This window comes from Muntiacus reevesi, chromosome 22 (assembly GCF_963930625.1).
Source record: "Muntiacus reevesi chromosome 22, mMunRee1.1, whole genome shotgun sequence".
NCBI lineage: Eukaryota > Metazoa > Chordata > Mammalia > Artiodactyla > Cervidae > Muntiacus > Muntiacus reevesi.
In genome coordinates this window covers 43,082,140-43,105,296 of record NC_089270.1, presented here as the reverse complement: position 1 = coordinate 43,105,296, position 23,157 = coordinate 43,082,140, and the positions used below count along the sequence as shown (strand labels likewise).

Here is a 23,157-nt window from a genome sequence, read left to right as displayed (position 1 = left end):
TATGAACTGGGTCCTGTTTCTTACTCATAATACCAGTAATCTATTCACTAGGTTGGTTTGTCTCTTCCTTCATTTTAATCAGACTGCCAAAGTTATGTCTTTTTTAATTTAGAATTTAGAATTATATTACTAATTTTTAAAACATTGACAAGTCCAAATGATCAATCAGCGCAGTTCATTTTACTTGAGCACATTAGATAGCAGAGTATGTATTGACTGTGCTTTATAATACATCGAAAGTAAAATAAGCTGTGAAAATTCTGGGCATTACTGCTACGAGATCAGATAGTCACGTAAAAACAAAAAAACCTTGATGAATTGCCTTGTCATCAATCCAAACTTCTCATTCTGTTACTCAGTAGAAGGTTCCTGAAGCATCATGGGAAGCATTTAAAAGAAAACTGTAGACAAAGCATCATAATTAAATCGCTGTTATATTTGAATCACATGTAACCCTATGAAGAACGTCCAAAAAGCAACTAAAGTAGCATCTTAACAAGTTTACATAACAATACATTTTAAAGATATTTCATTTACTTATATTATCTGGTAGTTCATTATTCAATCATTTATTCATTCATCAAATGCTAATGACCTGTGGGGCTACAAAGACAAGATGAAAAACTTATTGTGTAATGGTAGAGATGGGCAAGTAAAAATACCCAGCCAAAATGCTTACAGTCATTGTTTTTAGAGAAAAATGTAAATAGCAGAACAGAACAAATGAAATTTTAAAATTTTTATTGGGACTTTTCTATTTGTAATCTCCTATATATTTTGAATTCCTCTACATGCATATACTAGTTGATAATTTTGAAATATGGTAAAATGAAATGTTAATAAGGTTAATATCTTAGACATTATCAACAAAATTTTTCTCTTTTGCTTTTCTTAGCACATATTCTTCTATGTGTTGGCCAAAGACATCAACCAGTCTCAGGATACTAAAAGATCTATTACAGAATGAGAATATTGATTGCTTACCGGGCACTAGGCACTGCTCTAAGCAATTTACATGTAATGCAAAGAGAAAGATATAATTAACACTCAGTTTCTGACCTTAAAGGGAGTCCCAGGTGGCACTAGTGATAAAAAACCCACCAACTAGTGCAGGAGACGTAAGAGAGGCCTGTTCGATCCCTGCATCGGGACGATCCCCTGGAGAAGGAAATGGCAACCCACTCCAATATTCTTGCCTGGAGAATCCCACGGACAGAAGAGCACAGGGTCGCAAAGAGTCAGACACAACTGAAGCGACTTAGCGTGCGTGCACAACCTTCAAAATAAGATTGTGCAGCTAAACAATAGTTTAAAAGCCAGGCTATTATATTGGGAGGGGATTTTCTAAATTCTTTTATCTGCCTTCATCCTCCATTCATTCGATACTAAGCCTAGATGACATGGCTCAGTCATTTCTCTCCTGGAGTGGAAGTGAGGTGTGTTACAGAAGAACAGAGAGGAAAGCCATTAATCTTCAGCCCCAGGACTATGGGAAGGAAAGAGCAACAGAGGAACAGAGCTGCCAGACACAGCCTGGGCACGTGATATGAAATTGGGGAAGACATCTAAGGTGGAAGGAAGTTCTTATCTCCACTCCCCATTTGAGACTCTGAGAAGAGGCTTCATTCTAGGCTGCTTCATATCAACCCTAGAGGGTCCAGCATGACCAGACAGAGGGAGGTCATAAGGTTTAACTTTAGAATCGCCTATACTCTCTTCACTGGGTCCAGTGACCGAGACTCTGAGAATCTGGTGGGGATCCCCTGTGCCAGTGAGGTGGGTGAGGGCCTGTAGGAAGGGCTGGGATGAGGTGGGAGTCACAGCCAGAAGTCAGAGGAACAGGTTGTTTTGGGAGAAGCCCTGAGGAGGCAGAGAGAGTCAGAGAGGGCCCACTAGGAACAGAAAGAGACCCAGACATCACACCAGACCCAGGCGTCAGCTGCAGTGCCAGAGACACCAGGAACAGCCAGGCAGGCCTAGAAGAGGCTCCCGTGGAGCACAGTCTTCCCTCAGCTGCGAGGCCAGGCGGCCTTCCACCCCCACACGCACACATCCTGTTCCCATCGCAGAGCCCCGGGTGAGAAGTCTGACAGACTTACGTTCCAGAACATTCTAACATCCCTCATGAAATATATTTCAATCACTCGGTTGCTGCTGCTGCTAAGTCACTTCAATCGTGTCCAACTCTGTGCAACCCCATAGATGGCAGCCCACCAGACTCCCCTGTCCCTGGGATTCTCCAGGCAAGAACACAGAAGTGGGTTGCCATTTCCTTCAATGAGTGAAAGTGAAAAGTGAAAGTGAAGTCGCTTAGTCGTGTCCGACTCTTAGCGACCCCATGGACTGCAGCCTACCAGGCTCCTCCATCCATGGGATTTTCCAGGCAAGAGTACTGGAGCGGGGTGCCATTGCCTTCTCCAATTACTCGGTTAGATTTAACTCCTTACCAGCAGGTAGGGATGGGGGAAGAAGGCCGGACTAGTTAACAAGGGACCACACTTGCTCCAAACTTCTGAGGTGTGATGTGAGTTAAATTCGCAGTCCTGCTAAGTAAGTCTAAAAATCAATTATGATTCAGCTCCCTATGGGAGCTCTGTGCACAGAAATAATTAATGTATCAGATCAGACCCACAGAGTAGCCCCCCAGGACTTGGTCCTCCCAGTGAAATCAACGCATGTGCGCTGAGAGACTGAGAGAGAGAGCATGGTTGATTTTGACTGGGCATTTCATTAACTGGAGACTTAAGGGTATTCCTTAAAATATCACTGGTTTGGCTTCCATTGATTTCTAAGACTCTCCTTGAGCATTTTTTCCCTTGAACATTTTTATACATCAAAGGAAATCTGAGCACTGAAGAATTGATGCTTTCGAACAGTGTTGCTAAAGAAGACTTTTGAGAGTTCCTTGGACAGCAAAGAGATTCAATCAGTCAATCCTAAAGGAAATCAACCCTGAATGTTCATTGGAAACACTGATGCTGAAGCTGAAACTCCAACACTTTGGCCACTTAATGCAAAGAACCAACTCATTGGAAAAGACCTTGATGCTGGGAAAGAATGAGGACAGGAGGAAAAGGAGAAGGGGACAGAGGAGAAGGGAGCGAAGAGGATGAGATGGTTGGATGGCATCGTTAACTCAATGGACGTGAACGTGAAAGTGAAAGTTGCTCAGTGGTGTTTGACTCTTTGCGACCCCATGGACTATGTAGTCCATGCGGTTCTCCAGGTCAGAATACTGGAGTGGGTAGCCATTCCCCTCTCCTGGGGATCTTCCCAACCCAGGGATCAAACCCAGATCTCCAGCATTGCAGGTGGATTCTTTTCCATCTGAGCCACCAGGGAAGCCCAGGATTACTGGAGTGGGTACCTTATCCCTCTCCAGAGGATCTTCCCCACCCAAGAATTGAACTACAGTCTCCTGCATTGCAAATGGATTCTTTATCATCTGAGCTACCAGGGAAGCCATGAGTTTGAGTAAACTCCAAGAGACAGTAAAGGATAGGAAAGCCTGGCATGCTGCAGTCCATGGGGCCGCAAAGAGTTGGACAGGACTTAGCAACTGAACAACAACAGTAACGCTTCTTTGAGGCCCTAAATCTCTGTAGAGGATATTCCTGAAAGTTCTGTTCACTATCACCCAATTTTGGTGAGTTAGGAAGAGTGAGGTAAGGCAGGTTCTCTGTGAATGAGTAACTTCCTCTTCACATGATTTTTCCTGGCTTTGAGGGAAAAAAGGCCAAAAGAAGTCGCCATGCTTATTTATATCAGAGGTTTAGATAAGAAGTATATAGTTTGCTCCAAAGGGCTCAAAATATGCGTTATTTCCTCACACCCAGGTCTTCTTCTTGCCCCTGGATAATACCTGAGGCAGAACCCATGACTTTTTTGGTGTCTGTGAAGTGGAATAAGTCCTTGGGCAGTCACTGAAATGCCTCTGGCCGTTCCCTGTCATAAGCAGAGCCCGGAACATGGCTCAGAAGTCAGTGTTCTCACTCTTTCGAGCATGGGCTCAATGTGGGCAGAGAAAGAAGGAGAAGTGACCCTTGCTTTCTCTTTTTCCAGGCCCACTTCAACTCCTCCTCTTCCCAAACTGCTAAGAAGGGAGAGGAGGGAAGAGGCTGGGACGTTCTTATCTGATCAGCATTTCTGGGCGCCAGCGTCTGCTCTCAGGTATTTAGACCTGACTCTTTGTTGGAGACACTCCTCCCTTCCCTGAGTGTCTGTCACCTGCAGCTCGCCTGCCAGGAGTCAATGCATCTCACTGGTCTCTTACTCCTTTCTCTGGCCCTGGACTGGCAGCAGCCCCAGCTTCCCTCAGCACAAGACTCCTAGTCTTCCTGCAGACCTTCCGAGACAGGACCTTTTTCTGTTAGGGTTTAGTTGCAGGCCGGGGAAAGCCGTCTAGATCTCATTTCAATGGAAATGGACTTAAAACCAGGTTGTAAGACACTTACAAAATTTTATGCAAAGGTTGGAAGAACAGCTTCTAGGAAAAGCTTCTATAAACAGCTCCCATTCCCAAGATCACATCTCCTTCATGGTCAGGCAATCCTAAAAGAAATCAATCTTGAATATTCTTTGGAAGGACTGATGCTGAAGCTGAAGCTCCAATACTTTGGCCATCTGATATGAAGATTCATTGGAAAAGACCCTGATGCTGGGAAAGATTGAAGGCAGGAGAAAGGGACGACAGAGGATGAGATTGTTGGATGACATCACCGACACAAAGGACATGAGTTTGAGCAGACTCCAGGAGGTGGTGAAGGACAGGGACGCCAGGTGAACTGCAGTCCACGGGGTCGCACAGAGTCAGACATGCCTGAGCGACTGGACGGCAGGACTGCCAGCAGTGCCTGGAGCTGCCTCCCCCACCGCCCATCCAGCCAAGTGGGTGCCTCCACTCCACGCTCTTCCTCCTTCATCCGCTTCCTAAGGCGCGTCTCACATAACTGCATGACGGCGTGACCACGGCTGAAGGCAGTCCTGGAAACACAACCCTCAGCTTTCCAGCCTCTTGGACATGTCAGGAGCCTGGAGTGGATGCCAAGCAACCCAATCCACAGGACCTGGTACAGTAACCAAGATCTCAAATCTTTTTTTTTTTTTTTTCCCAAGATCTCACATCTTGTGTGGAAGTGAAGTGAAGGGAAGTCGCTCAGTCGTGTCCAACTCTTTGCGACCCTATGGACTGTAGCCTACAAGGCTCCATGGAATTCTCCAGGCAAGCGTACTGGAGTGGGCTGCCATTTCCTTCTCCAGGGGATCTTCCCGACCCAGGGATCGAACCTGGGTCTCCTGCACTGCAGGCAGACGCTTTACTGTCTGAGCCACCAGGGAAGCCCTTGTGTGGAAAAATTTCCACAACGTCTGAGAGGGAAGCCTTAACTGAGGGTTCTCTCCTTTGTTCAGGGGGCACAAATTTATGTCTTTGCTCTCTTGATTTGAGATGGAGCGAGTTCTCCAAAAATTCATAGATCACTTCTAACACTTGTTCATAGAACCCTAGCTTGGTGCGAGACCAAGTCACAACCGACTCACGTTTCTTTGCCAGAGACGGCTCTGGGCTTGGGCCTGGAACCCGGTTCTGGCCCATAAAGGAAACCCCACCAGTCGCTGCCGGGAGACATTTCTCTGTGATGAGAAAGAGGCCTATGAGGAAAAAGCCTTGTCATGAAACCCCTGTCGCTGCCCTCACTTCTGGCTTTGGGCGCTGATACATGCAGACCCGTTTCTTAGACTTGCGGCAGCCATCTTGTGACCAGGGGGCAAAAGGTCCCGGATGAAAGTCACCTCCGGAGAAGCAAGAATGGGAGCATGACAGCCGTCGGGTCCTGGATGGCTCCATGGAACTGCAAACCACACCAGGACTGGCTGCTCTGTTAAACTATCCTCGCTACTGTACAAAATACTGTAGGTGTTTTGTTAAGTGGGCTTCCCTGGTGTCTCAGACGGTAAAGCGTCTGTCTGCAACGCGGGAGACCCGGGTTCAATCCCTAGGTCTGGAAGGTCCCTTGGAGAAGGAAATGGCAACCCACTCCAGTATTGCCTGGAGAATTCCATGGACAGAGGAGCCTTGTAGGCTACAGTCCATGTAGCAAAGAGTCAGACACGACTGAGCGACTTCACTTCACTTCACTTCATTTTGTCAAGCAAGACCACGAAATGCTTTTACTACCTAACCACTTCTTAGTCAGGCATTCTGACCCTTAGTCAAATGCATGTTGACTGGTGAAAAGTGAAAGTGTTAGTCACTCAGTCATGTTTGACTCTTTGTGACCCCACAAACTAATAGCCCACCAGTCTCCCCTGTCCATGGAATTTCCCAGGCAAGAATCCGAGAGTGGGTTGCCGTTCCATTCTCCAGGAGATCTTCCTAACCCAGGGGTCAAACCCTGGTCCCCTGTACTGAAGGCAGATTCTTTACTTTCTGAGCCTCCAGGGAAGCCCATATTGATTGGTCCTCAGGCTGAATCCCTGGAAGCCATGAGAGGTGACAGAGTGACAAAGAGACAGAGAGAAAGAGAGACAGATTTGGAGTCCAAGTCAGCAAGTGAGTATTTCACGTTTCTGCACAGTTAGGACTTTCCAAGCAAGTTTTACCAGAACCTGGGCTTAACAAGCATTGGAAGTTAAGTTATGACTATGACAGAATAGATAGTGAGACGACTCTGGAAAGATTTACCTCCCTGGAGGTATGTGTTTACATTTCAAATGGGGGAAAAATCTGGAGTCAGGACCTGTAGACCAGAGAGGCTTCACTTGTCTTCCTTCCCCCAGAGACATCTATTTAAATTCCAGAAGGTAAGAGCACCGGACCTTTCCCTTATCTTCCCAAGGAAATTAGTGTTAATTAGGCAGAAGAGCTTTCCCTCCCTGTCTCGTGAGATGAAGAAGGGAGCTCTTCCTCTCATATATAAATTCTGAGATTCTTACTGGGATAGAGACTCTGTACTCTCCTGCAGTACAGAGTTGGGAACATATAGGGAGCATCTGACTCCATTCAGCTTACCCTGGGCAAAGAGAGCAACTGATGCAATAAAAACTGATCTCCGCTCCAGAAACCCCATATTTGCATTCAGGATAATATAAATAAATATAGATATTAAAAACCAACCAGCTGTAGAAAGAGGCTCATGCATGGTTCTTCACTGGAGACTGTGACTCAGTGATACTAGGACACATTGTAATAGGTTGAAAGTACTGTGCAGATATAGCAAAGGAGACAGATATATCCCTGGCCTCAGTCCTAATCTGATTCAATCATTTCTGGGTACACTTCAATAAGAAAACTGAGAAACTAGAGTATTTCTAATCAAAAGGAGATAGCAGGAGAAGTGATGGACTTGGAAACCATATCATGTGAGCAAAGGTGGAAGAATCTGAGTACGCTGGTAGGTCATCCCACAGATAACTGGAGATTCACTTCCTTTTGACTGCTCACATACAAGAAGAGGCATATTTTAGCATCATATAAAGAAGACTTTTTCTAACAGAGATTTCAGCAACACAATGAGCTGCTTTGAAAAGTCGTGAGTCCTCTTGTCATTGGAAATAGTCAGGTGGCAGCTGCGATGGCCATCTGTTGAAGGATTTGCAGAAGAAATTTGCATCTGATTTAGAAAGTTGGTCTGTTGAGATTTTAGGACCCTGACAATTCTATATATCCACCAAGTTTAACTGATCATCATCTGAATATTCTCTTTCTAGCCATTATCCTATAGAGTTCTCTTCCTTGATAGTCTGCCAAATTCAGAGTTGTTTTAACTTCTGGAGTTGAAGTCAAGACTTTATCACTTACATTGTGATTTCTAGTAAATTATTTAATCTTGTCTGTAAAAGGTGGATATCAATACTTCCTATATTATTGGGTTATTATGGTGATTAAATAAAATAATACCTGTAAAGCATGCATAGCACTTAGAACAGAACCTAGCAAGCACTCAATACCCAATGGTTACTAGTTTATTAGCCTCTTCACTTGTCTTACTGCATCTTTCATTTAGCTACCTACTCATCCTTCACATGTCTATTGGTTTAATTTATATCTCTTACTTTCAGTGAGTCTCTCTTGTCACATGATTAAAGAACCACTTGAGCAATTGAATTTTCATACCTTTCCCATTTAAAAATTGTTTTGCTGATATAGTCTATCATGTTAGTCATTTTACTATCAATTTATAGGAGTTTTTTATATATTAGATCTATGGAAATAGTTGTAACATTTCCCCCAGCTTATCCTTTGTCTTTTGGCCATAGAACTATCGAAGATTCTTTTGAAAGTTAGAGTATGTAGAATATTTTCAAAATATATAATGTTTATCAGTCTTTTTATTCATGCAGAGCCCCACTTTTATCTTTACTCTTACTGACTCCAAAAGGGAATTTTTAAGTATATATATATTTTTTATTGTAGTTGACTTACAATGTTTCAGGTTCACAGCAAGGTGATTCAGTTATACAAATACACATTTACTATTTTTTAAATTATTTTCCATCATAGGTTATTACAAGATATTGACTATAGTTCCCTATGCTATAGAGTAAACCTTTGTTGCTTGATGCATATCTACAAAAGGGGATTAAAAGAAGTAGCCCCTTGCATTAACATTATGAAATGAGCATTCTGATGTCTTTATAGATACATAAAATAAAGTATTCCATCATCAAGATGCTTCAGCATCATGCCTTTAAAAGGGGCTCACCCTTCTTGACAGTAATTTTCCCAGGGTCTCTGCTGCTAAAGAATAGCTTTTCTTAACATTTTGTAGCTAAGTCACTACAGAGGCTCACTGCAAGTCTCCAGACAGACTGGAACTATTGTAACCATTATCCTTCAGTTCAGTTCAGTCGCTCAGTCGTGTCGGACTCTGTGATCCCATGGACTGCAGAACCCAAGGCCTCCCTGTCCATCACCAACTCCTGGAGTTTACTCACACTCATATCCATCGAGTCAGTGATGCCATCCAACCATCTCACCCTCTGTTGCCCACTTCTCCTCCTGGTTTCAGTCTTTCCCAGCATCAGGGTCTTTTCTAATGAGTCAGTTCTTTGCATCAGGTGGCCAAAGTATTGGATCTTCAGCATCAGTCCTTCCAATGAATATTCAGGACTGATTTCCTTTAGGATTGACTGGTTTAATCTCCTTGCAGTCCAAGGAACTCTCAAGTGTGTTCTCCAACACCACAGTTCAAAAGCATCAATTCTTCGGCACTCAGCTTTCTTTGTGATCCAACACTCACATTCATACATGTCTACTGGAAAAACCATAGCTTTGACTATATGGACCTTTGTCAGCAAAGTAATATCTCTGCTTTTTAATATGCTGTCTAGTTTGGTCATAACTTTTCTTCCAAGGAGCAAGCGTCTTTTAATTTTATGGCTGCAGTCACCATGTGCAGTGATTTTGGAGACCAGAAAATTAAAGTCTCTCACTGTTTCCATTGTTTTCCCAACTATGTGCCATGAAGTGATGGGACTGGATGCCATAATCTTCATTTTTTGAATGCTGACTTTTAAGCCAGCTTTTTCACTCTCCTCTTTCACCTTCATCAAGAGGCTCTTTAGTTCCTCTTCGCTTTTTGCCAGAAGGGTGGTATCATGTGCATATCTAAGGTTATTGACATTTCTTGTTAAGTACCATTATCCTTAACTGCCAGTAAATGATCAGATTGCCAGCCAAACCTACACTTGTGGCAACAGGAAAATTAAGTCCCTGCTGCTTAAACAAAAGGACCTGAACTCGTTGGCAGTAATGCTGATATTTTTTAGCCCCATCTTCGGGCCAGTCCCTGAAAGGAGGCAGCCGTGCTAAATGCTGGACTTGTATCGAGGCCAGGTTCACCCAGTTCCATTCAGTTCTGTTCAATTCAATTCATACTTCCTGATCTCTCATTAAGTGCCAGACACTCTGCCTGAGTTACGGACGCGAAGAAGAACCCGTTAGTCTTCTGTATACTGTCAGGAGCCCACAGTCTAAAAGGGGAAACAGAATAATCCATGACAACGTTAGAGTCAGCAACATCCAGATATAATGAACATATTTCGAACATATAGAGCAGAAACCTGAAAGAGAAGCCTCAGTTTACTTCTAGATTTCTCCCTAATGTTACCTGCATACAGCCAACTCTTTCCTGGTGAGTTATCTTTACTCACAACATTTTAAACAACTTTGTTTAAAATGCAACTTTGTTTTTTGGGTTTTTTTTCTCCTCCTAACATCCAAATGCATGGTATCTTTTCCAAAACCACATCTCCAACTCTCTGGACACCAACTGGTCCAAAATTCAATGTCAATTCTGACATTAACTACTCAGAGTTAGTACAGACTCCACAGGTTAAGGTCTCAGTCCTACATGACAGTCCTACTTCAGATGCCTGTCACAAGTTTTGGGGCCCGCACACTGACTAGCTATAAATTGGGGGTTCCCATAACCCCCTCAGGTTAGACAATTTATTAGAACAGAACTCAGGAAGACACATTCCTTACTATACCAGTTCATTAGCAAGGATACACTTCAGGAACAGCCAAAATGGGAAAGATGGCAAGGAAGGAGGGAAGGGGCAGGGAGAGCCCGAGGCCTCTCCAGGAACTCCACCCTTCCTGTTCCTGGTGTGTTCACCAACCTAGAGGCCTTCTGATTCCCGAAGTGTTGGGTTGCTACAGATTTCCAGTAGACAGGCAAGATTGCCTAAATCGCTGGCTCTTGGTGGCTAAGTCACTCTCCAGCCCCTCTCTCACTTTTAGAGACTAGGGGTGGGGCTGAAAATTCCAAGCGTCTAATCAAGTCTTGGCCGTTCTGGTGGCCAGCCCCATCCTGCAGCTATGGAGGGTCCTGCTGGAGTCATCTCATTCAAACAAAGTTGCTCCTGTTACCCTGTCACTCAAGAAGCTCTAAGAATTTTAGATGTCCTGTTCCAGGACTGAGGACAAAGACCAAGCATCTTCCTTATTGTGCCATGCCCGGACATTTTTTGCAATACATTGAGCCTCTTACCTCCCAGACCACACTTACTATCCACCTCTTACCTCTTTCCTGCCCCAACACATTTCTTTTTCTTTTTCTAAAAGATTTATTGATTTTATTTTATTTATTTTTCTTGGCTGTGGTATGTCCTTGCTGCATGAGGACTTTAGATGAGGCGAGTCAAGGCTACTCCTCATTGCAGTGGCTTCTGCTGTTGCAGCTCACGGGCTCAGAGGTTGTGGCGCACCGGCCTTGTTTGTTGCCCCACAACATTTGGGATCTTCCCAGACCAGGGAATCTAAACTGTGTCCCTTGCATTGCAAGGCAGATTCTTAACCACTAGACCACCAAGGAAGCCCCCCATCACATTTCAAGGTGGCCTCCTGACTCTGCACCCAGGGGGCTGCACAACAGCACATTCTTCAGGTTCTGAAACTCAAAACCTTAATATTTGCCTGGATTCCTTCCACTACTTATCTTCGAGAGGCTGACCCCTCACTGTGCCCTGCCCACTCTTTCTTTGTAGTATTTCTCACTTTTGCCTCAGGCCTTAATCTCATCATTAAAATAACCTCTTGTCCTCGATAATATTGTTCTCTGCACCATTCACCCTTCAATTTTTCTACTACTCAGATTCACTTTCCCCAGACTAATTTCATCTTGCAATTTTCAGTTTAAAACATGTTGAATAATTCTCCACTGTATATTGGATAAAATTCAAGCTCTGAAATCCATCCACAACAGTGAAATGGACAGGAAGGGTAGGAGGAATTCCATATGGACGGAGAGGAAGGGAAGCCTAAGGAAATTACTGGCAGTGTCTGCTTTTCCATTCAGAATGGATGGAGCTGGGCCACTCGTGGCACTAAGACAGGAAGGGTGTTTAAAATATGTGTAATAGTGAAAAGATGCTTATAATGGACACCTGAACATATATGTCCTCTAGGCTCTGTAGGACATCCTCATGGTTGATCCCAAGTGGAGCAGAGGACGGCCTCACCCAGGTGGGAAGAGATGGGCTCCACCTTCAGGTAAAGGGCCCTGAGCCCCAGTCCTGAGTGACCTGGTCACAGGCGGCTCACCGCACAGCTCGCCCCTTATTCCCTACAGCATCCCACCACTCTCCTGGTTCCACATGAAAATCACCTTTGGTCTGGGCTTCAGATTTTTGCTTTGCTTTGCTTTGTTTTAACATTAAGATAGAGAGTATTTGGGGGTACACTGGAGCAAGAATGGATATTCTGTGCTAAATTCACCGGATTCTCTAATTTTGCAGTGTCCAGGGATTTTGGTTTTAAGCACTGGCAAGCACTCTCTGGAAATTTCATTCTGGCCAAATGACTATCCAGCATTACAGCACCTCTCTGCCAGCCTCCCACTCAGAAAGGTGGCAGGGTGAGAGCTTTGGCTTTGTTTTGTTTTAATGGAAATATAGTTGATTTACAATATTTTGTTAGCTTCAGGTATACACCAAAGTTATCTGTTTTTATATATATATGAATCCACATTTCCCTAATTCTTTTGCACTATAGTTTGTTACAAGATATTGAATATAGTTCCCTGTGTTACACAATAAACCCTGCTGTTTATTTTATATATGGTAGTTAGCATCTACCAATCCTATGCTCCCAATTTATCCCCCCCCCCACCTTTCCTCTTTGGTAACCGGAAGTTTCCTTTCTATGTCTGTGAGTCTGTTTCTGCTATGTAAATAAATTCATTTTTACTATTTTTTAGATCCTGCATGTAAGTGATATTAGGGAGTGTTTGTCTCTGACTTACTTCACTTACTGTGATAATCTCTAGGTCCGTCCATGTTGCTGAAAATGGCATGATTGCATTCTTTTTCATGGCTGAGTCAGGATGAGAGTTTAAATACCCCAGGAAATGTGTTTCCGCTTGGTAACACTTTCCACTTTCCACATTCATACGGAATAGTTTGTCAGGGCCGCACCTCAGACTGTCTGAATCGAGCCTCAAAAGACTCCTAAATCCAAACTGTGTCAGAAGAGATTCATCTCCAGAACCAGCCCAGAGGGAGGAATTTAAACTCCAGAGTTTGGGGAAGTGACATGAATGATTACTTGAAAAACCAAGAATGTGTCAGTCATCCTCAGAATCTTCAGTAAGAAGTGTCTGTGAAACAGACTGCTTCAAGCAACTCCAAGACTAGATGGAGAAGCCGGAACTAGAACCAGAAATGCCCCCAGGGTAGAAGCATTCTGAAGAACCATGACCCAACAGCTTCAAGATCTGATTTTGTCTTTTATTAAAAAGTGAGAGGAAAAATAAATAAATAAATAAAAAGTGAAAGGCAAGGGATGGGGGCGTATAATCACACTCTCTTCAAAATCCAGATAGAAATTACCCTCTTAAAGAAACAATGCTTCTTAAAAAAAAAAAAAATATTTATTTGGCCGTGCCAGGTCTTCATTGCAGCACGCGGCATGTGAACCCTTAGTTTCAGCATGAAGCCACATGTGGAATCTAGTTCTCTGACCAGGAATTGAACCCTGGGCCCCTGCATTGGGAGTGCAAAGTCTTAGCCAATGGAACACCAGGGAAGTCCCTTAAATTTTGTGTTTTTCAATTTTTTGGCCTCACTGTGCAGCATATGGGATCTTTAGTTCCCTGACCAGGAATCCAACCCTTACCCTCTGCGTTGGAAGGACAGAGTCTTAACCACTGGATCATCAATGCTTCTTTTTTATACTTCATTTATTATCAAAGTATAGTTGAACCACAATGTGTTAATTACTGTTGTACAGCAAAGTAACTCAGTCACACACATATATTCTTTCTCATATTCTTTTCCATTATGGTTTATCACAGGATATTGAATACAGTTCCCTGTGCTATACAGTAGGACTCTATTGTCCATTCATTCTATATTTACCAGTCCTCATCTTCTAATCCCAAACTCCTACTTCTCCCCTCTCTCACCCACTTCCTCCTTGGAAACCACCAGTCTATTCTCTATGATCTTGACTCTACTTCTCTTTCACAGACAGATTCATTTGGATCATAGTTTAGAGTTCTCATATACGTGGCATTCTAGGGTATTTGTCTTTCTTTTTCTGACTTACTTCAAAACAATGCTTCTTTAAAACAAACGCTAGCCTCTCCCAGATGTCACAGTGGGTAAGTGATTAGGTTTCACAGATTAATAAGTAGCTATGCATATGCATGCAGTCCAGAAATGCGCCAGGAAGGGGAAGTTCCAAACCAGATAGAGAAAGGCAGTGGGCCTTTTCTCTAAAAGGGAATGCAAACAGCCAAGACTCTTGATACCCCATGAAGCATCAGAGATGGGGAGAATGGAAAAAGATTTTCTTTCTGGGGTTCGCTGCCAACACAATGAGCCCCTGACACCAGCTGCTTTGATTCAAAGCAGACATTCATTCTGCACTAGCTAAACTATGGACTTTGGGGGGAAGCCGCCAGAGCTAGCAGCCTGCTTTCTAATAGAAATGTTTGAACTGGGACAGTAAATTCTGAGAGTCCCCAAAAGCTGGTAGCCCAAACAGCAAAAATAGAAAAACCATCTATTCATTTGAAAGTGCTTTAAAGATTAATTCCTGACTTGTGGAAGTTACTTTTCTTTTTTTCTTATTTTAATAAGCTGCTTCAGCAGCAGTGTTTCTTTCTTTCTTTTTTTTTAGTAGCTCAGTCATGTCCGACTCTTTGCGACCCCATGGATTGGCTCCTCCGTCCATGGGATTTTCCAGGCAAGAGTACTGGAGTGGGTTGCCATTTCCTTCTCCAAGCAGTGTTTCTTATTCAAGTATTTTCTAAAGCAAGCAAGGCTATAGATAAGGCTACTATGGTAGAAGAGGCAGAGCGTCAATGCAAACAGAAGTGTCCATCTTTAGGATGTCTGAAGTCTCTAAAAACTTGGTTGGTCATGGGAGCCAGAAATACAGGAGACATACACTAAGAATGTGTTGAAACGACAGGCCTCATCTAAGTTTCTCTTGAGAGTGAAGAACATATTTTTCCCAGGAAGTCCAAGGCAAGGAGGACCCACAGCGTTAACCTGCATACTGGATTTAAAGAAGCAATCAAGCACAGACAGTCATTTCTAATTCCCAGATGTTCCCTCCTTTTTTGAGAAGTGGTTTCTCAGATGGGAGCACCGGCTCAAGACTGTTTAAGCTAGTGTGGCTGGAGGGATGACGTACCCAGCATTGATTGTGGTGGGGATCTGAATTCCAGATACTCTCATCTATTTTACCTGATTCTGAACTGTGAACTCTTCTTCAGCCCAGTAACCTAATAGCTAATTCGCATTTTCTGCCTCTGCGTGACAATCCTGACCCCAGTTAAATCGGCGTTAGTGCTTCAGGTGTGGTGGTGCTCGGTCACTCATTGTGTCCCACCCTGTGTAAGCCCATGGACTGCAGCCCACCAGGCTCCTCTGTCCATGGGGCTTCCCAGGCAAGCATGCTGGAGCGGGTGACCATGCTCTTCTCCCAGGGATCTCCCTGACACAGGGATCAAGCCCACGCCGCCAGTGTTTCCTGCACTGGCAGGTGGATTCTCCACCCCTGAGCCACCAGGAAAGCCTGCTTCTTGTGCCTTCATATTGTCTTTTCTCTGCATGTGTCTGTTTCTCTTCACATAGTGTATTTTTTTTCATCAGTACACCAGGCATACTGAATTAGGGGTCCATCCTATACCAAGGTGGCTTCATCTTAATCAGTGACACCTGCAATGACTCTATTTCCAAATAAGATCACACTCTGAGGGGCTTGGACTTCAACATATGAATTTTGGGGAGGACCTAATTCAACCCATAACACTACATAGAGTTCTATCACCAAGCACTCATTTAAATTCATTGAAATGCTCTCAGCAAAGAACTATAAAAATAAGAAGAAAGGAAAAACACAATTTGAATAATCTGGCAGTTTTGCCCACTATTTTACAAAACATTATGCTACCCAGGGGAGACTGAGATGGAAGATGAGATTCTGCTGTTCACTCAGTCAGATGCAATTTCCTTTAACCTCTTGGGAACTTAGCATGAAGTCACTCAGAATATGATCTAGTGTTTAAAAATACGTATTTGATAATATGTGATATTTTCCCTAGAGGCTGGCTTTATTATTTCACTTTGGATGAGAGGCTATTTAGTATTTTGCTGGGCTGCTCTAGTTTGCTTTACAGGGATGGTAGGAAAATGCTTTTATACTTCATTGAATTCTTTCACTTTTACCTAGACTGCCCCCTCCAACTCTCTCTTACTTCAGCCATAACTAAACAAATAAGCAAAGGTGGAAAGCTCTCAGCTTTTCAGTGAAACAAAGAGGGAGCGAAGATGGAAAAAAAGGATACAAAAAATGAAAAACCTTTATGCAAGTGTAAGGCTCTATAGGCTATATGACACAGTCTTTTGTCTTCCTGCTTACCCAGACTAAATAAAAATGTCAAAAACTAGGGGAATGTGGTGGGGTGAATTGTTGCTGCCCCACCCCCCCAAGAGATATGTCCACATCCTAATCTCCAGAACAAGAAAATGTTACCTTATTTGGAAAAAGGATCTTAGTAGATGTAATTAAGTTAAAGACCTTGAGGTGAAAAGATTACCTGGATTATCTGGGTGGGTCCTAAATCCAGTGATAAGTGTCTTTATAAATACCACCCTTATGGCAGAAAGCAAAGAAGAACTAAAGAGCCTCTTGATGAAAGCGAAAGGTGAAAAAACTGGTTTAAAACTCAACATTCATGTATATTATCTATGGTGAAACGGACCACCAGCCCAGGTGGGATACATGAGTCAGGTGCTCGGGCCTGGTGCACTGGGAGGACCCTGGGGAGTCGGGTGGGGAGGGAGGTGGGGGGGGGGATCGGGATGGGGAATACGTGTAACTATATGGCTGATTCATGTCAATGTATGACAAAACCCACTGAAATGTTGTAAAGTGATTGGCCTCCAACTAATAAAATAATATTTAAAAAAAAAAATAAATAAAAAAAAATAAAAAAATAAAAAAAAAATAAATAAATAAAACTCAACATTCAAAAAACTAAGATCTTGGCATCCAGTCCCATCACTTCATGACAAATACATGGGGAAACAATGGAAACAGCGACAGACTTTATTTTTCTGGGCTCCAAAATCACTGCCCATGGTGACTGCAGCCATGAAATTAAAAGATGCTTTCTCCTTGGAAGAAAAGCCATGACTAACATAGACAGCATATTAAAAAGGACAGACATTACTTTGCCGATGAAGTTCTATCTAGTCAAAGCTATGGTTTTTCCAGTAGTCATGTATGCATGTGAGAGTTGGACCATAAAGAATTGATGCCGAAGAATTGATGCTTTTGAATTGTGGTGTTGGAGAAGACTTTGAGAGTCCCTTGGACTGCAAGGAGACCCAACCAGTTCGTCCTAAAGGAAATCAGTCCTGAATATTCATTGGAAGGACTGACGATGAAGCTGAAACTCCAAAGCTGAAACTTTGGTCACCTGATGTGAAGAACTGACTCATTTGAAAAGACCCTGATGCTGGGAAAGACTGAAGGCATGAGGAGAAGGGGACAGCAGAGGATGAGATGGTTGGATGGCATCACCGACTTGATGGACATGAGTTTGAGCAACCTCATGGGAGTTGGTGATAGACAGGGAAGCCTGGCAAGCTGCAGTCCATGGGGTGGCAAAGAGTCGGACACGACTGAGTGACAAAACTAACAGAGGATTTCCCTGATGGTCCAGTGGTTAAAACTGAGCCTTCCAACGCAAGGAGTGCAGGTTCGAGCCCTGGCCCTGGCTGAGGCCCACATGCCTCAGGGCCAAAAAACCAAAACAGAAAACAGAAATAATATTGTAACAAATTTGATAAAGACTTTAAAAATCTTTTAAAATCTTTTAAAAATCCACATCAAAAAATTTTTAAATCTTCTTAAAAAAAAAAAAGACATGCGGGAGATTGGAAGATACAGAGAAGAAAAAGTGGAGGCAGAAATGCGAGTGAGGTTGTCACAAACCAAGGAAGCCAGAGAATGCCAACAGCCACCATGAACTGCACGAGCGAGGGAAGGACTCCCCTCCAGAACCTCTAGAGGGAGCACACACAGCCCTGACAACATGCTGATTTCAGACATCTGCTCTCCAGACCCCTGAGAGGCTGCATTACTGTTGTGGTAAGTCAGCTAGTTTGTGATCGTGTATGAGGGCAGCCATGGGCTTCCCAGGTGGTGCTGATGATAAAGAAACCGCCTGCCGATGCAGGAGACACAGGAGACGTGGGTTCGATCCCTGGGTAGGGAAGATCCCCTGGAGGAGAGCGTGGCAACTCATCGAGTATTCTTGTCTGGAGAATCTCACGGGCAGAGGAGCCCGGTGAGCTACAATCCATAGAGTTGCAAAAAGTCAGACACGACTGAAGTGACTTAGCACGCTCGCATGCACATAACGGCAGCTGAGGAAGCTAATACAGGGAGTAAAAGTATGGAAGGGACAAAATGGACTTAATAGAATCAATGTCAAAGCCCAGAGTCTAAGGAAATCCCTACTTCCACACCCCACACACCAAGCCAGCAAGAGCCACACACACCAAGCGTGTGCATCCCATGTCTAGAAGTTTTCTCAGCCATCTTTCTCCTTACTACTTGGAGAGGCTCACAGTCAGTAAATAACTTGCTGATGTCCAGTATGAATAACGCCTGTTTGTTTTACACACAGAGTTTGCTTAGCCTGCAACTGATCTGTCCTGCTGGCAGAACGGTAATGAAGTAAGAAAGGTCAGGAGGCAAAGCGTCTGCTCCAGGAGGAGGTGAAACCACACAAAAGCAGCTCCGGACGGTCTAGGGAGCAAGACAGCTGGAAGCATTCTACCAAAAACAGCTGTGCTGCTGTTAGCTCCAGCAGGGTACCTGGTGCCACCAGACCCTGGGCCTTTGAGGTTTCTGCAGAATAGTTAGGTGGCTTCTTCACTTTCCCCACTGCTGGTTGGGATTCAAAATTTTCAAGGCTGAGAAGTCAGTTTCCTGCTGCCCATCTGCTTGCCAGCCCCGAAACTTTATTGATCTCGTCTCCACTGCTGTTCTGTTCGTTCTAAAGCCTTTTAAAAAGTATCTTTAAAATTCCTTTATCATCATTCTAGAAGGATGAAGGAGGGAGGGATAGAGAGAAGGAAGCAATGAGGGAGGGAAGAAGGGAGAGAGGTTAAAGTTAATGGATACGTTTAATCTTCCATCTTTAACTAGAATGATGCAAATTTTTCATCTGAAGATGTGTACCTTGATTCAGTTCTGGAAGATTCTTAGCTATTATCTCTTCAAATCTTGCTTCTCTGCTGAGTTGTTTTTTCTCTTCCTACAGTAACAAGTCACATAAACATAGCAGCTTAAGACAATGCAAATTTATTATCTCATAGTTCTGTAGGTCGGAAGTCCAAGCGAGCTCTGTTGTCAAAAGCAAGGTGTCAGCAGTCTTGAGTTTTTACCTGGAGGTAAGAAAATAGAGGAAGAGATCTGCTTCCTCGTCCATCCCAGTTGTCGGCAGGCATTCAGCTCCCCGTTCCTGGGGCTGAGGCTCACGGGTCCCTGCGGGCTGTTAGCCTCCTTCAGCTCTCCTGGGACCCCCGCACTCATCGCATGCACCCACCATCCTCAGACCCCCAGCAGCTGTCAAGTCCTATTCACACCTGTTTGCTTTAAGGGGTTGTGCAAATACATTGGGCCCACCTGAAAAATTCAGGACAATCTGCCTATTCTTAGGCTTTTAACGACCTTAATTACATCTGTAAATTCCCCCTTGCCAAGTAATAGAACATATTCATAGGTACCAGAAATTTGGGTGTGGACATCTTTGGAGGAGAGGTCTGCCTGCCATAGCTGCTATTCCCTTCTGTGCCTCTTTAGAGTCTCTCAAGCTAGTATTTGTATTTCTTAATTGTGTTCTAAATGTACTTGTCTGCAAAGAAATGGGTTCTAGGTAAATTCTCTGATTCTTTTAACTATAATCTACATTTCATTCCACTTAATAATGTAAAGTTTTTGATGACTATAATTTTAATTTCCAGATTTTCTGACTGGTTCCCTCTCATATGCATCTGTTCTTGTTTCCTTTAACAATTCTTGTTCTTTCTAATGGAAGTTACTTCTTCTGTCTATCTAGACAGTGGCTCTCAACCGGGAGTGGTTTTTGCCTCCCAGGGAACAGTCGGCAGTATCTGGAGAGATCTTTGATTGTCACAACTTGGTGGGTGGTACTGGCATCTCGTGGACGGAAGCCAGGAATGCTACTCAACATTTCTACGGCGCCTAGGACAGGCCCTCTAAAACAAAGAATTATTCAGTCCAAAATGTCCAAAACGCCAACGTTGCAAAACTTTGATCCAGATCACCTTACACATATGCATTTTTAAAGCTTCATCAGCCTCTTCCGTCTAGAGAGAATTCATGGGTTTTTGAATTTTTATTTGTTTATTGTTGGCTATGCTGGGTCTTTGCTGCCGCGCAGACTTTTCTCTAGTTGCGGCGAGTGAGGGCTGCTCTCTAGCTGCTGTTTGCGCTTCTCGCTGAGGTGGCTTCTCCTTCTGGGGAGCACAGGCTCCAGGACACGCAGGCTTCAACAGCCAGGCACACGGGCTCAGTGGTTGCATCTCCCAGGCTCCCGAGCACAGGCTCAGCGGTTGTCGCGCGTGGGCTTAGCTGCTCTGGGGTGTGTGGAATCTCCCTGGATCGGGGACTGAACCACGTCTCCTGCCCTGGCAGGCAGATTCTTCACCACTGAGCTACCAGGGAAACCCAAGAATTCATGTTCTGATGTTTTATTGTGTTGGCTTTGTTAGCATCAGATTTCTTGATTGTTTTTGGTTTGCAAGCTCATTTTCAGTGAAAGGTTCTTCTTCTCTGGGGCTTCCCTGGTAGCTCAGCTGGTAAAGAGTCCACCTGCAATGCAGGAGACTGACCCCTTCTGGATTCATGGGTCAGGAAGTTTCCCCAGAGAAGGGACAGGCTACCCACTCCAGTATTCATGGGCTTCCCTGGTGGCTCAGATGGCAAAGAATCTGCCTGCAATTCAGGTCCCATCTAGCTCTACCTCCTCCTAATTATCAATTTTGAGGGTAGGCCTACCAGGATTGACCCCCAATTCAGGGCTCCCGTCCCCTGGTGATTTGGGGAGAGCCCAGAGCAAGCTCAGTTCCTACTTCCTTCTGCTTCCCTAGCCCTGCTGCTCCCCTAAAGCCTAGGACCTGGCTGGCAAACAGCAACAACTTTGGGTGTGCACCGGGTGTGCACTGGGTGTGACCTCAGTCCAACAGTGAACTTGCTCTGGTCTTCCATGTTACCTGGAGCAAAACTGGCCTATAACTTCAGTATCCCACTTACTTTTTAAAATTTCTTTGACTTTGATTCTTACATTTTCTAACTGCTATGCATTTCGGACAGAGTTATCTGGACTGGATGGCCACTGCATAGTCATTTTGCTGTGATTTAAAAAAAAGATCTGTTGTTCAGGAAAAAAAATGTATTTAAAGGTACATCTTCAAGACTACAAAAGCCATCTACAGAACCTAACTCACTTCCTCTTAGAAATGCCACAAAACAACTTTTAAAGCATGATGGAAGGCAGACAAGACACAACGGAAACGGCTAAAACAATACATGAATGGGTACAAAGTATTCACAACACACAAAGCAGTCAGGTAACATGCAAAGACAATACCTTTTCAGAATGAAAGTCCTACTTGCCAGAGCAGTCATCAGAAAGGAGGAAATGAGCTCGTCTCTGATCATCTAGAAGTTTTCACGCGAGAAATAGAATTCTACAATTTGACCATGTGTTTTCTGTTTATGAACAAGCTCTCTAAACCGAGTTGATTTGGATTTAATTCCATTCACAAATGTTTATTGCGGTTAGTGCCAGAGAGACATAACTGAGTAAAATAATCTCTGACTTCAGGAATTCACAACTGGGGACGGCAGGGAGAGACATACAAACAAATAATTATGTTTTGACGGGTTGAGTTGTAACTCACGAGATCAAAACATCATGATGTTATATCATCATAGCGGGCTGAGTATATCATAAGGGTCTACACATCTGGGCGTGGGTGTGGGAGCAACAGTTAACTGTGTTAGGGGGCTGACACGGAAAGTTGCAATTGCGCCTGTCGTTGGAGATCAGGCGAAGGCGTACCCCGAACGGGTGAAGGCTAATCCGCGGCAGGGACCAGGGCTGGGCGGGATTTTGACCCCGCGCCGAGAAGGTCAAGCAAGGCGCGCGATCGACTTGGAGGACTCCTACCGCCGGCAGCCACTGAGGTTAGGGGCTCGCCGGCCGCCAGGGGGCGCCGCGGCCCCGCGCCGTGCGGGCCGTTGCGTTTCCGGGCACCGGGGCCCAGCGCCGCCATCCCGGTCGGGCGCGTCCCCGCTGCGCGCGGCGAAACGTCGGCCGCTCCCGTTACCGAGGCAACCGCGGCACCTCCTCCGCGCCGGCCCTGATCGTCTCTCCGCGCCATTTTCAAACTGTCCCAGCGCCGGAGCCGGTGTCTGGGCGGAAGGAGCCAGCGAGGGAGGCGAGGCGCGAGGGGAGATGCGACCGCAGGCGGAAGGAGCGGCGGCCGGGGCTGCGGGTGAGCGCGGCGCGGGGCGGGAGGGCTGGGCAGGGCGGCGCCTCCGCCTCCAGGGCCGTCCCCGCGGGCCGGGCCCGGCAGCTGCCGGGAGGGAGGCCGCGCGGCCTCGGGAGGAAGCGGGCCCCGGGCGGGCGGGGCGCGGAGCCCTGTCGCCTCGCCGCGGACACCCCCTTCCCTTCAGCGCCCGACCGCGGAACTGCGGCCCGGAGGTCGGCCTGGGGTTGCCAGGGCTCCCGGTTCCTCCGGCCCCGCTCGCCGCGCGTCTGTGCGGTTCCAGCAGATCCGCCTCCTACCGACTGATGGGTTGATTTAAAAGTTAAAATACCCTTTCGTATAAGAATCATACAGGCTCTTTGTAAAACAAAAGTGCCCCAAAGCCTAGGACGAGTCATTTATTAACCTTTGTCCGGCACCTTAGTAAACATCCCCTCTTCCACTCTCTACTGTTTTTAGTTCAGTGAGGGAGGATTCGCGAGATAACCTAGTTAATGATGGTTTGGGGTGTCTTTGTTTTTCTAACCCTTGTGCATATATATTATGTACACAGGAAATTTTATACACACACACACACACATGCACAGGATACTTTTGTAAAAATAAGAT

At 44.8% G+C, this 23,157-nt stretch overlaps 1 protein-coding gene across 2 annotated transcripts in view; it reads left to right on the top strand.

Annotated features, from left to right (window-relative positions):
- The first annotated feature begins 22,340 nt into the window (after window positions 1-22,340).
- CEP135 (centrosomal protein 135) overlaps window positions 22,341-23,157 on the top strand; it is a 77,687-nt gene continuing 76,870 nt past the window's right edge. For both annotated transcript variants that reach the window (XM_065914584.1, XM_065914583.1), the window contains exon 1: window positions 22,341-22,554. The gene's annotated coding sequence lies outside the window, so the exon portion shown is untranslated. The remainder of the gene's footprint in view (window positions 22,555-23,157) is intronic.